Source organism: Sphaeramia orbicularis, chromosome 5 (assembly GCF_902148855.1).
Source record: "Sphaeramia orbicularis chromosome 5, fSphaOr1.1, whole genome shotgun sequence".
Classification (NCBI taxonomy): domain Eukaryota; kingdom Metazoa; phylum Chordata; class Actinopteri; order Kurtiformes; family Apogonidae; genus Sphaeramia; species Sphaeramia orbicularis.
Window position 1 is genome coordinate 18,846,022 of NC_043961.1, and position 14,156 is coordinate 18,860,177.

Here is a 14,156-nt window from a genome sequence, read left to right on the forward strand (position 1 = left end):
AGAAGATGACAGTGTTTCCATGGTAACTACGGAGCCAGTGAACGTCCAAATGGGTCATATCTGAAGACCATGAAAAGATGACAAACTGTATTTTACACCAATTATTGACATGGATTGATAGGATTAGTGGATCAACAGGGATTAAACGGTTTATGCCTGTAGATGGTTTGTGACACTGGTGGCTGTTTGGGTCTTTATGGGTTAATGGAAAATGACTCACCGTAGACTGTGCAAGCTGGAATATTAACCCATAAAGACCCAAACATCCAGTGGCAACCAAAACCATCTACTGATATAAAAAGTTCAGTCCTGGTTGATCCACTAATCCTATCAATCAGTGTCAATTATTGGTGTAAAATGCAGTTTGTAATCTTTTCATGGTCATCAGATATGACCCATTTGGACGGTCAGAGGCTCCGTAGTTACCGTGGAAATACCATCACCATCACTTCTACAACATTGATTCACCAGTAAAACCCATAGAGTTGGATCAATGCCAGTGGATGGACACAAGGGGTTTATGTTCAGTTAAGGAGAGATTGGACTGAAAAAGACAGTTTTTCTTCAGTTTCCTCTGTTTTAGACATAATAACCCTCAACTTTAACTCGAGCTTTTAGGAACATTTACATGATTAATAAATTAAATATAGGAAAATACTTGATTTTCACTTAAGAATACAAAATAAAGATCATAATTTAAGAGTAATGGTTTATGAATAACTTAAGAAAGGTTAAAAGTAGAGAAAAACTCATTTGGGAATTGACACAAAAGTAGCATCTTAAGGGTTAGAGGTTCAACTTTGGTCCAAGAAACACAATAATCTAAACACTATGTCTTAAAGTCTGGTACAAATGTCCATTTAGACTCAAGAACAAACAGATTCGTGACCAGATGAATATCACATATAATAATTTAAATATTAATAATATTGATTATCTAATACCTCCTTAGCTGACCCCATTCCCATCCGGTGTTTTATTCATAATATTCACTTTCATTTAGATCAACAGTAGAGCATGCGTCTTCTAGGGTATGGATATACGTCACAACTGGAGGCGGTTACCATGGTAACCGGTCTGTCTCCTCTGTAATGGTATCTGTTTAATATTGGTACCGCCCACTGGACTCTGCTCATCTATCATGGTCTGTTGTTGCTATGACTGCATTGCATTATGGGATCTTCATGTTGGTGACTTGTCCAGAGCGTGCAAGCTGTAATACAGAATACTACCCAGAATGCATTTCACATACTATGGGTTTCGTACTATTATTTCATGTCACCTAATATTGTGACTTTTTGGAGGTTTTTGACATATTTTGGACAAACCAGTGATTTTCTGACTAAAACAACAGGACTGGAGTGTTGAGGTGAGACCAGGTCCTGGTTTTATGGTCTGAAAGTCGACCAGAGTCTGATCTGTGTGAATGGAGTTGACCTCTGTGATGACCTTTAACCTCTGATCCACAGACCAGCAGATGGCCACGCCCCCCTGATCACATGGAACCTTCGACTGCAGTGAAACTGTTGGAATAATATGTATAACGTTCAAGAACAGGAGCTGTTTGTCCCTGATCATAGAACAGTGAGTGAACATCTGGTTCCTGTTTCAGACACAGATGGATTCAACTTCAGTCCAGTTTCAAAGAACTGTCATGATGAGTAAAGACGCTGTAGTAACGGTTCCGTTACCTCTGTGTTTAATGTCTTAAGGACGATTGTGTCTCTGGTGCCATGTTTTTTCATCCACCGTCATTCAAATTACTACTGAACCGCTATTTACAAAATCCAAATGTCATCTTTTATCTGAGACTGGGTTCTTTCTATTGGTCTATAACACATTAGGGTAGAGGCCTGCATTGGCTGAGGGGGAGGGGCGAAAGTGGGCGGAACTTAAGAGTAGCAGAGTGCAGTTGGTGAGAGAGACACAGAAGATTTGTATTACTGTTATCAACATTTTAGTGAAACTACTGGTGAATTCTGGTAAATAATTGTATATAATAGTGATAGGGCTGTTTTGGAGTGTTTTACTACTGTTTTTTATGTGTTTTTATCAAGTTTCGCTGTTTTATACACTGATTTTATCTGTATTTTTCTGTTCATTGATAGTTATATTTTAGCTGTAAATATTCTATCTATCTATCTATCTATCTATCTATCTATCTATCTATCTATCTATCTATCTATCTATCTATCTATCTATCTATCTATCTATCTATCTATCTATCTATCTATCTATCTATCTATCTATCTATCTATCTATCTATCTATCTATCTATCTATCTATCTATCTATCTATCTATCTATCTATCTATCTATCTATGGTTCCTGTTGGTCTGGTTCTTTTATTTTGGTTCCTGTGCACTTCTTTCATTTCTGCATTTGACATGAAACTTTCTTCATATTTCTTTCATGTCTGTTGACGTTGACTGTGATTTTTTTTTTTTTTTTAATATCCATTTAAGTCTTAATAATGGGAACAGTAGTTGCGTAGACGGATCCTTTTCTCTGTAGTGTGACAGAAATAAGTCGTTCCAAAGGCAGAGATGGTGGTTTTACCTTAAAAAGCTCTGAGAACACATAGACTCGGTGCTGTACAGTTTTTCTGGGACTCGTGTGACGGATCCTCCCTTGAGATTGGGCTTCGACTGAAGTGACTGAAAAGGACCAGAAAAGTCTGGGTGTGTTAAGGTGGATCTGATGTGATGTGTGTTCAGGCGGAGGCTGTTGTCTTTGTGGCTCTTCTTCTTCATCTTCTTCTTCCTCCGTCATCGTCTTCACAGAGATGCTTGTTTTCTCCCTGGGTGTCCTCCTTCCGTCACTCTAATCAACCCTTTTAATTACTGTCGCTATCAGCCACCCGACGCCTCTGTCACCCCCGGGACGCTCTGCCTGGAAAAGGAGTCAGGGTGCGTGTATGTGTGTGTGTGTGTGTGTGTGTGTGTGAAGGAGGCGGGGGGGGGGGGGGGGGGGGGGGGTTGGAGGAGTAGAACCAGGGCTCCATCAACGCCACCACCAGCCCATCTACAGGGTCAAAATGTCCAAAACCATTAAAGACATGTTCATGGTGTTTGACTAAACCTTTAACTTGACTTAAATATTACATCAGATGCTGAAACTCTGCATCAGTACGTGATACACGTCTGTCAGCAGCGACACATCAATGCAATCACATGAAACCAATTTATTTATTCTTTAATCCTTGTGATTCATTCAACAAAAACACGCTTGATGTCATTAAGGACAAAAATGGTAAAATACGAACCAAAACTATACGATATAAAAACATATGTATTATTCTCTCATTTAAATGAAATGGTCTGTATCGTAGCCATCCAGTATTTCTAACCCTTTAAATGCAGGTTATTGTACCTGTGGGGAAATTCAGTCTGTGCATTTTACCCATAATGCACTCAGTAGCTAGTGTTAGCATTAGCCCATTAGCAGCAGTAATTAGAAGTATATCGAGTCCCAGAGCTAATTTTCATCTGTTTATTTATTTATTTTTAATTAATTAATTTATTTATTTTTTTTACATCCCCTGGTGTTGAGCAGTTTTTGTTGAAATCCTAATGTTTCTGGTGAATCTAATCATAATAAGATGTTAAATCTGATTTGTGAATTATTCACCTCAGCTGAACTTCTGGTGTTTTTCTGAAACAGTGAAGTGAAATCTGAGGGAGTTGGTTTCGCTTCTATTATTTATTAAGACAGGATTTCTGGAGGAAACTGAGACAATAATACAGCTCCATAAATACAGACAAACACTCTATAAAACACTATGTTCTGAAAGCGTCCTCTGGAGATTCAACACACTGAGTCTCGGTGGGTTTGACTTCACTCTGAATCCTTTACAACAGTTTCATCTCATCAGGAATCTTTGGTCTGAGCTCAGCTTTAGGAGAAAAGTAGTAAAAAATAAAACTTATCTGAAGGATTAGCACATCAGCATCAGATCAACAAAACAGTATCAGTATTAGATTTAGTTTAGGAACTGGAAACAGTTTATGAACCATCTTCAGATGAAAGGATGATAATGTTGTCATTAATGTCTGATGTGAGGAGTCAGTGTTCATCAAACAGACAGAACTGACTCTCCGACCGACGAACCTGCAGACGTTCACCTGCAGGATGAAGGTGAACTGATGACAATCCAAACTTAAAACAGAGGGAACCGGAGTCAGAGTCGGAGCCTTTATTAATCCTGGGGGATTTTGTTGTGTTGCAGGTGCTCCATTCAGGTATAAAAAAGTAGCTGGAAAGAAATGATCAGTACAACAAAAAATATATTCCTATATGTTTAGCTCTAAATATATGCATATATATATAGCCTATTCCAAATATACATATTAAAACAGAACAGTAATTTGTACAATATGTACTTGACTATGTGTTATCAATGTGATAATTAAAAGAAATCTACATAAATAAGTGTGAAAATCACTTGAGTGTCTGAGTAAAAGCAGCGTTGTGTGATTGAGTTTTCAGATCCACAGGTTGACTCTCTGAATATTTACACTAGAGCTGCACAATATAACGTTTGAGCATCATCATCACATGTGTGCAATAGTCACACTGCAGATTCCACAATGCAAGAGGCAAATGAACTCATCTAATTTCATGGGTACCTGACACACACTGGATGCAGCGATCCACCAATCACAATCGTTCTTAATCAGTTTGCCAAAGCAGACCACGCCCATACACATGGAGTGAGTCGCTGGTAACAACATTAAAAAATGAGCAACAAACAAAAGAAAATCCCCGAAAATTAAGACTTGGTGCCAAAAAGAAAAGCAACATCAGTTATCTGGAATTATTTCAGCTACAAGACGGATGATAGTGAAACATGTGTTCTTTGTCAACAATGCCTTGCAATTGTTGCCACAGCATGAGGTAACACAGCTAATTTGTTTGACCATTTACGTCAGCACCACACATATATTATATCCTCTTGAGCATTTTTTCATATCGCAATATGTACTGCAGGGTTAAAAAAATCACAATGTCAGCTTTTTCCTATATCATGCAGCCCTAATTTATACATTCTACCATCGTCTCTTCTCTGTTTCTGTCTGTTAAAGTTGACATCAGACCGCCCCCCCATGAACTCACATACCCTTGACTACATTTTTAATAGGAGGAACAGTCTTGGTTAAATCCACTTCCACAATAAAAACCCAGCGTGATGTGAATTAAAGAAACATTAAGGTGGGAGCTGGTGAATATTTGATGGACATACCTCGGTGGATTTGGTGTTTACGCCCCTGAATCTCTGCCATCGGAGCAGCTGAGTTTGTTCTGGGTTTAATTTTTAATGTTTTGGACACATAACGGTGACAGTAACTGTAAAGTCGGACCATCAGGGACTCCAACACAGCGCTCATTACTCAATAAATCATGGCTGGAGTCTGGAATCACTCCCTGATCCACTCATTCATACAGTGGTTCAGCATTTAGAACAGGTCAGTTGACAGAGGCTCCGCCCCCCACTCAAGGATGAGCTGTGATTGGTTCATAAGATACATTAAAATAGGTGCAATAATGGTTAGTAGAGTCTGTTTATACCAAATTAAAATACAAGGATCATTGATCTTCAGGATGTTCTAGGTGTTTTCAGTAGTCGCTTTTCCATTGACCCTCAAATTGCGCGAATATAACTTGCGCATAAAAATTTACCAAATGGAAAAATGACAATTTCGCCAAAAGTCTTGTTTTTCGATTGAAAGTTTTTGTGCTGGCAAGAGGTGTTTTTTTGGGGTGTAGCACAAATGGTATAACATGCAAAACTGCAATGAAAAGACCTTTTTCCACAACTAGAGTCACGTGAAGAAAAAAAGCAGATGCTGACAGATGTTACAACAAGTGAAGAACAGTTTTAAAAGAAACATGGTCAAGGTGGTAATTTTTTTAAATTTAGTATGAGATAGAGGGGTAATACATTATAATAATGAATATATCTGTAAATCAACATATTTACATTGGTCGCCATGACTTCTTGTGTCATCTCGAGATAATAAATAAACAAATCATCACATTTGTGATTTAATGGAAAAACCGACATTACGCGCTTCTGTTTTTTTTAAATTTAGGAAATATTGGTAAAGTTTTGCACAGATGTCCAACCGAAAATCAACTTGAGTATGAGGTCAAAGGTCAGTTCAGTCTCTTTTATCTGGAGTTTTATGACAGTTTCATGTTTGTGTTCATTTGTTAAATCCTGATCACGTCTCAGCTATAAACACGAGTAGTTTATGCATTTTTTATTGGTATAGGAGGAAAACTGTTAATAGAACCAATAAAAGCATAACATGACCATGAAAGAATTCTAAAATGATTAATTATTAATGACTCATTTCAGGTCCTTTCACTGTATTTTATTTCAGAATGTCCTTTATTACAGATTATTTTTTATAATGTTGTCTTTATAATCTGAGGTTTTTGTCTGTCAGTCAACTAAAGCAGGGCAGATGCTGGCATCTGATTGGCTCATTGAAATCTAAATCAGTCTTCCACGTGTCTGGTGTTTATATACATATTCACCTCCTTCATTTTCAATAATAATCAATCATTTCGCCTGGGATTAATAAAGTATTCTGATTCTGACAACACTGTACATCTGAAAAGTTTTCATCGCTATGAACATGCATAAATATGCAGCACAGTGCCCTTATGTGGTTGGAGGTAGAATAAACAACAGTCACGTGATACGATGTGTCGTTTGTCTCATACTGTCATGTTCGGATCCTGAAACTGGGAACAAAAACAGAGTTGAAGTAAATCTACATGTTCGGCGGTTTTAGATTTAATGCTTTTCAGTGACTTAAACCAGAGTTTAATGTGGATGAAAAAGACAAAAACACAGAAAAATATGTGTTTATACAGATATTGGATACGTGGGTACATAGTTTTTGAGGTTTCGTTGCTGCGAGCGATGTCTGTCAATCAAAAAGCAGAGCAGACTCTGGTGTCCGATTGGCTTGTTGAACTTGAATCTGACTCAGGAGGGAAATTCTCCAAATCCTGAATTAATGATGATTTTCGATGTTGAACATGTTCTGTATCTGTAACATCGTGAATCCTCTGGTAAATTAGTACGTGATCTGGCTTCAGTCTAACGAAGGCTTTGATTGACAGATGTGATTGACAGCTCACCTGGTGTAAGAGCAGTGAAACATGAGGCTGAGGTCATGTGATGTTATTGAACGTTTACTTTTATTTGTTTCTTCTTTTCTCTTCTTTTTTCTTTTTTCTTTTTTTTCGAACTAAAACACAGTTGACGTGAAGAACAAACGTAGATAGAAACACGCAAATGTCCACAATAGTGTAAATGTACGGTGACTCAGTGTCTGATTCACTGGGTTTCGTGGATTTAGGTTCCTTCTAGTGACATTGGTGGTGTCCAGCTGGCAGCGTTGGTTCATTAAAGCCATCTGGTTATGTTCTACTTCCTGCGTTCTCTCACATCTCCATCTGCATCTATTGTCTGTTACAATAAAATCAACTCTGGACGTTGATTTTTTTTCTCCTTTTGTTCTTTTTGTGTGAATGTTCATCAGAGACAGAATAAACATTTGATGTTCTCAGCTCTTCCTGTTGCTGTCATAACTGGGCTGGTGGCACTGAATCTCCCATCATGCATTAGTAGTTGTCCAGGGGTGGGATGGAGGACGTTCTGTCTGGGGTGTGTTGTAATGAGTTCACTGGAGACCAAGGATTTGGAAATGAAACATGTTGATGATTGTGGTGATTATTTTGTCGTTTCACAGTAAAGTCATGGTTTGATGACACTGACGTTACAACATCTGGAGTATAACATCAGGATGGGTTTGATGGGTTCAGAGGGTTCAAAGGTTTGAAAGGGTTCCATGGGGTTCCAAGGGTTCCATGGGTTAATCTACTGGAATTATTTTGTTCACTGTACGATCATTAACACCAGAAAATACAACCGTGCACTAATTTGATCCCTTTGTGACAAAACTACTTCGAATCCTGGAGGGACATTTGTCCTGTTCAAGAAATTCACTGTTAGTAGACATGTGCACATATACAGTATATTTAGATTAAAATAGATTGGAGACTTTTTCAATCCCATTACGGGTAAAGTTACTGGTCACGGCAGCAACAGAACAAAATGCAAGAAAAAATGTGCAGCATAAAGACAAACAATATAAAATAATAATAATAATAACAATAATAACCATGTGCATGCAAGGAACTGCTGTTCGTCATATTTATTATTATTATTCTGATTTATTGTTATCACAAAACTTAAAAAAAAAAAAGAAAAAAAAGTGGCCCAGAGCGTTGGAAATAGACCCAAACATATAACTGCAAAAATGTGCACCCTGGTCTTGAAAGATGTGCTATTACTTGGATTAACATTCCGATACATAGATTTTGTTAAAGTTGCAAAAAACCGGCAGACTTTGTCCATCCAAAATTAATTGGGCCATTTCAAATGGCTACCATTCCCACACATTTGATCCATAAACTAGAAAAGCACTTGGAGAGCGCAGACCTCCGCCAAGACAGATCAGTGTCCCCCCCCGATCACCACCAAACTGTAATCATTTTTTGTTTCTTGTGCCAGTATCAACATTTCCTGAAAATTTCATTAAAATCCATCCATAACTTTTTGAGTTATCTTGCTAACAGACAGACAGACAAACCCCAATCAAAACATACGCCCCCCCCCATCCTTGGCAGAGGTAACAACTAATCTAAAGGTCACCTAAAACTTTTGCACAGTACTGTATGTTCTGTAGATGTTCCTCTGCTCCTGGTTTCTTTCTTTATTCTCTGTTGTGTTTATTTTTGTACATAATGTATTTAACCACTGAATCGACTTTAGCGATGACTGAAGAAATGAGTCAGATGAGATACGATGACATTATGACTTCATTTATAACATCATTGTTGAAGCAGCGATAATGAGAACGTTGAATGAAATTAATGAGGTTTTACTGGATAGTCTGAATATTAAAGCATGTGTTCTGATTCTAAAGGACAGAAATATATAGAAAACAAAGTAAATTCAATGGCTTTTCTGGTGAAGTTTAGATAAAAACAGGGGTTTAAAACAGACAATGTCAATGTTGTAAATGTTCCGACAGGTAAGTATACAGACCAATCATATCCAACCGTTCACTTTGAAGTTTCTACATTTCAGTCTATAAAAATAAAAATGGTTATGTTTTCATCTTACTCATTTGTTGTGTGTGTGTGTGTGTGTTGTATTTTCGGCGTGTCGTAGGTTCTATTTGACTGTGGTTGACCTCTGACCTTTGGTTAAATGTGGACTTTCTGTATATTTGGACATACATTTATGCATCCTGGTCCTGAGGACACATGATACTGTACATTTACACAGTCTGAGTGTTTATAAACAGGTTAATTTCCTCATTTTAACTGTCGTTGCTCTGAATCAGTACTTACACATATATGATTTGTGTTTCCGAGCAGTGAAAGCAACAGGAGAGTTATCACTGTTCAGGTTCTGCTTGGTGTCGTTAACCTGTAGAACAGACACTTTTATAGAAACCAAACACACACACTCTCTGGATAAATCTGTTTTATCTACCGCTGGTTCATTTCACATATTAGTTCTGTTCAGGAATAGTCCCATGAAACTGAATCAAACCTCAGCACTGCGTTCACTGTCATTTCAGGAGCTGTAGAGTCTTATGGTTTTCCTATAATCAGTTATGGCTGTTGGCTTTTACGGTGCTTCTACTGTGGTTTTATCTCCTTTACATTTACTGCGTCGTATAGAAGCGTTTTATCTGTTATTGGGTCGAAGCTGCTTTTGTCCTGTGATGTTTGGACTGTTGGACCTGGTTCTTCAGGTGGTCACATGACCTGAAACCTCAGGTCACTTCAACAGGTTTATAGAGGCTTCAGCAGCACAAGCGACCATATTTGGATTAAAAGAGGTGGAGTTGCAGGATGAATACCAGCTTATTGACACAATAACATAGTGAAGTTAAAGTGGTTCATAAACCCAGTGCTGACTTAGTGAAGGTGATGGAAGGTATGTGTTTTTACTTTGGCTTTGAATGCTTTGGTTCCATGAAGTGGAAAGTCACTTTTGCAAAGAGATCCTGGAAAAAAGGTGAGATGGTGACCCCACCTTTTTGCCACCATTGACTGATTTCCACAGCCAAGCCAAAGGAGTAAAAGAGGTGAGACAGGCTGGACTTTTACACAGTGGACCTGCATTCAGGAATCAAAGGGGCGGTGACGCAGCCTAGCGTATAGTGTGACGTCTAACTTCAATCTCAGGAAATACCCCAAGCAGAGTTGACCCGTCTTTCACTGTTCCACAAATGTTAGCATGGATAGCGTTCTCTGCCCGAAGTGTCAATAGCTTGCGGATCTCGGCGTCTCCCCAGTTCGACATCTTTCTGGTTGCGCTGATACGTTAGTTTACCGTACACGGCGCATGCTCTTTTTTAAATCCCCATGACAATAATCATAGCACCAAAATCTGTAATTGTTACATCCCTAGCATATGCCATGCATTTGTCATCAAAATGTCCCACCTTGGTTGCAGAACAAGATGTGTTCCTTTTATATATATTGTTCAGGAATCATGATTCCACCTTTATCAGGGCTCTGTTACTACCTCCAGAGTTACAGAGCTGTGACAGAGGTGGGACCAAATGATCCCACCATTTTGGTTACACAGACATCGTTCCGGAACAGAGGTGAAATATTCCCGGAACAGAAGTGCTGTGTAAAAGGGGCTGATGATTTGTCCTGTTTGGGTTTGTTGACCTCCTCATGTGGTCTCACAACCTGGTTCAACTGAACTGATTTTGGCTGTGGTGACAGTCATGTAATCTGTAGCAGTAGGCCGGACAATGCCTACCTGTTCATCTGTTCATTTGTTGTTCATCTGTTGTTCATCTACTGCTGTTCTAAGCTTCGCATTTGAGCCTGGCCCAGCGGTACTGGATGGACAGCCTGACTACATATTTGTTTGCCCTTTCACAACTATTTATGGTAGATAGATGAATGACACCTCATTTTGCAGGGAATAATGAGCACTTTTAGACGTGTGATTGAAAAAATGTTTTAACCTAATTTTCTGGCTTAAAAATAGTAAAAACCCCTCGGTGACGGATGGACAGAAAATGAACATCTGTTTTTGACCTCTTTATAAAACCTGCCTTAAAGTGCGGTTCCAATTTTCAAGAAACTGTCAAATCTTTACTGTTGGTCCTCTAGGGTGTCTATTTGGCAAAACAGTAAACAGTTTCTATTTTTTCAATATATAAGGATGTAAAATAGTAGGAGTTTTGCTAAGTGTTTGGGTAACGAATGGACAAAGGAGAAGAATTACAAGTTTCAATGGTTTATTCAGAATATTTATTAGTATATACATTAATATCTACAAATCAAATACCTTAATAAACACATGTAATACTTTTAACATATACTAATAAATTGACCTTCCAACGTCTCATAAGTATAATATAGGTCCAATAGAAGAGGATCACAGTTATGTTTTGACAGAGAAAGAATGTAAACATACATTTATGCTGAATATAATGCCATCTAAGTATTTAAAAAAAAATTCTAAAAAATAAAACGTGCTGAATACTAGAAGTTATGTACTTCCAAAATATAGGTCTTCAAAGGTGGTTTTACATTTATTTTTGGATCTGATTGGTTAATTGGTTAATCTAAATCACCTATAGGTGTAAATGTGAGTGATTGGTTGTTTGTCTCTATATGTCAGCCCCCCTCGTCCAGGGTGTACCTCACCTTCGCACATAGGTAGCTGGGATAGGCTCCAGCACCCCCCACAACCCTAGTAAGGATAAAGCGGGTTCAGAAGATGAATGAATGAATGAATGAATGTTAACCTTCCCTTGACCAGGCCCATTTGTTTAAATAAAAACACTTTGTGTGCTCTTCAACTCTCAAAAGGCCAACTGTGCCTTCAATCTCAGAAGCACAACAATATGTATTCAATGCAGCTGAACAAACAACCTGAACATTAAATATGAGAAATAGAAGAACAGACAATGAACTGAACCACTGTTGAAGTGGACATATTGACCATGGGTGGGTTCATTTATGACACTGACCAATACAATCACATGAACCCAGGTCACATGATTTCCTCAAGGTTAGAAACTAAAACTGGAGCCAAAAGGAAGGGCTTAACCTCCAATAAATATATAGAAATACACCATTTATCAACCAGCTCCTAAACAAGTACTTTTGCAGCAACTTTGTCTACACTGAGCCTTCACTGTTATTTATCTGTATTTTTCATAATATGTATCATATTCTTCAGTGGAAATCGGGTGTTTTTAAAATAGAACCATTCAGAGGGCTCAGTGGTCCATCTAAAGGATAAGAGGATGGAGATGCAACTACAGAGTTCATCCTCATACACTCACCATTCCATCTGTTACCGTGGTAACGCCACATGAGGCTTCTATCGACATACACATTCTATACATCCACGTAACCAGTGGACATTTTAGGAGCTGAAGGTTTCATCAAGTAAGAAATCAGAAAACATATGACATATATATGATAGGATTATACTACCACTGGTACTGGAAGTGGATTCATATGCACTTCATATTCTATTATAGTTTATAACATTTATTAAATTTTTCCCAGTTTTTTTTTATGTCATATTATTTAACAAGGTGAGAGAGACATGATAGATAGATAGATAGATAGATAGATAGATAGATAGATAGATAGAGATAGATAGATAGATAGATAGATAGATAGATAGATAGATAGATAGATAGATAGATAGATAGATAGATAGATAGATAGATAGATAGATAGATAGATAGATAGAGTGAGCAGTAGTGGATAATCAATGCAGCTCCATAGGTTGATGTTTACTTAAGGCTGTTGGTTTCTCACTGGTTGTTGTTGCTGATCCTGTTGTTTTCGTTCATAGTTTTGTGATGGATGAACCTTCTGAACCTCATCAAACCCAAACCCAACCATATGGTCCTGATGGATCCACTTCAATACTCCTGGTCCACTTATAAACGCAGGAGCAGAACAAGAGGAAAAACCATAATGATGAAAATAGTGGTGTGTGATTTGGACTGGAAGAACCAAACTGAATAATGGTGGAGTTTCCATCATCTTCTGTTCCTGGAGGAGTTGAACTGGTTCATGTTGGTTTAGTTGGAAACCTGCATCCATACTACCACACAGATGAGGCCTGGGTCTGAACACATGCAGGCCATTCGTCTGTTATAGAAACACTCTTAGGAACGACTGTATTATCTGGTCCAATTGTTCATTTATAGTTTTAATGAAATGGAAAAGTTTTCCATCTACTGTTGGGGATTGTTCTCCTTTCACTCAGTCCAGAAAAACCTTGACGACTGCCTCCAGGTAATGTGTCTGTTCATTCAGTGCCATTATGTCAAATGGATCTGTGCAGACGGGCTTTTACCAGCTGCTTGTCATTACAAACAGACTTTTTCAAAGCTTCAAGAAAGAGAAAAGGGCTTGAAATCCTGTGAATTGTTATGTAAAATAAGGATCCATCTTAAAGGTGTTAAAGTGTACTTACTGAAATCACCCTTTCTTCAGTTAAAAGGAAAATTGCTCTCCTTGAACCGGAGTCACATTTCTGCAGCTGCACTTAAAGCTTTTCCCACTAACAGCAGAATTTCAAGTATTTTTATCCCATTTGAAGAAATCCCATGAATATTTGCTGAACCTCAGCATCTGGGTCCAGATTGAGGACCCACTCCCATCACATCCTGCTGAATCCACTTCAACAGGTTCAAGGATCGACTACTGTAATTTTACTTAAATATATGGAGGTGATTATGTAGTTATAAAGAACCGGACAGACGACGGCACATCAAGGTTATTATCGTTAACGAAAACGAATGAAATGACGAAAACTAAAATTGAAAAAACATTTTCGTTAACTGAAATGAATAAAAACTCTAATTAAAAGAAAAAAACAATAACTAACTGAAACTGTATCGTGAGCTTACAAAAGTAACTAAAACGTATAGAAATTATGGATACAATTCCCTTCGTTTTTGTCTTTGTCAATGTCGGATTGATATGAAACTAGAAGCACTTGGAGAGCGCAGACCTCCGCCAAGGCTGATCAGTGGCCCCCCCACCCCCGATCACCACCAA

The 14,156-nt window shown here is 38.1% G+C and overlaps 1 long non-coding RNA gene across 1 annotated transcript in view; it reads left to right on the forward strand.

Moving 5' to 3' along the window:
• The first annotated feature begins 1,361 nt into the window (after positions 1-1,361).
• LOC115419047 (uncharacterized) overlaps positions 1,362-14,156 on the forward strand; it is a 152,057-nt gene continuing 139,262 nt past the window's right edge. Inside the window, exon 1 of the long non-coding RNA XR_003935389.1 lies at positions 1,362-1,431. This is a non-coding gene — a long non-coding RNA (uncharacterized LOC115419047). The remainder of the gene's footprint in view (positions 1,432-14,156) is intronic.